Below are 1285 nucleotides of genomic sequence, written 5' to 3'. Positions count from 1 at the left end.
CAAAGGTTGGACCAAGTCTTTATGGACATATGTGTGGAAGGAGCTCAGTGGAGAATAGATTCCAAAGGCAAGCCAGTTCAACTAAGAAGACTGGATCTCAAGCCTGTGGCTAGAGGATGGTTGGAGTTCATTCAACGCTCCATCATTCCTACTAGCAACCGATCTGAAGTCACTGTGGATCGGGCCATCATGATCCATAGCATCATGATTGGAGAGGAAGTAGAAGTTCATAAGGTCATCTCCAATGAACTCTACAAAATAGCCGATAAGTCCTCCACCATGGCAAGGCTAGCTTTTCCTCACTTTATTTGCCATCTGTGTTACTCAGCTGGAGTTATCATAGAAGGAGATACCCCCATTGAAGAGGATAAGCCCATCACCAAGAAGAGGATGGAGCAAGCAAGAGAGACCATGCACGGTTCTCAAGAAGTGCATGAGGAAGCTCATCATCAACAAATTCCTGAGATGCCTCAAGGGATGCACTTTTCCCCCAACAACTATTGGGAGCAACTCAACACCTCCTTAGAAGATTTGAACCACAATGTGGAACAATTAAGGGTGGAACATCATGAGCACTCCATCATTCTCCAAGAAATAAGAGAAGATCAAAGAGCAATGAGGGAGGAGCAACAAAGGCAAGGAAGGGACATGGAAGAGCTTAAGGATATTGTTGGTCCTTCAAGAAGAAGACGCCACTAAAGGTGGATTCATTCCTTGTTCTTTATTTCTTTCTGTTTTCAATATTGTGTTTATCTATGTTTTGTGTCTCTACTTCATGATCATTAGTATGTAACCATGCCTTAAAACTATGAATAAAATCCATTAATCCTTCACCTCTCTTAAATGAAAAATGTTTTAATTCAAAAGAACAAGAAGTACATAAATTTCGAATTTATCACTGAATTTAATTTAATTATATTGATGTGGTGACAATACTTTTTGTTTTTTGAATGAATGATTGAACAGTGCATATGTCTTTTGATATTGTTGTTTATGAATGTTAAAATTGTTGGCTCTTGAAAGAATGATGAACAAAGAGAAATGTTATTGATGATCTGAAAAATCATGAAATTGATTCTTGAAGCAAGAACAAGCAGTGAAAAGCAAAAGCTTGTACGAAAAAAAAAATAATTTGGCGACAAAAAAAAATAAAGAAAAAGAAAAAGCAAGCAGAAAAAGCCAATAGCCCTTAAAACCAAAAGGCAAGGGTAAAAAGGATCCAAGGCTTTGAGCATCAATGGATAGGAGGGCCCAAGGAAATAAAATCCAAGCCTAAGCGGCTAAA

This window comes from Arachis duranensis, chromosome 7 (assembly GCF_000817695.3).
Source record: "Arachis duranensis cultivar V14167 chromosome 7, aradu.V14167.gnm2.J7QH, whole genome shotgun sequence".
Classification (NCBI taxonomy): domain Eukaryota; kingdom Viridiplantae; phylum Streptophyta; class Magnoliopsida; order Fabales; family Fabaceae; genus Arachis; species Arachis duranensis.
Note: the sequence above shows the minus strand (reverse complement) of the source record.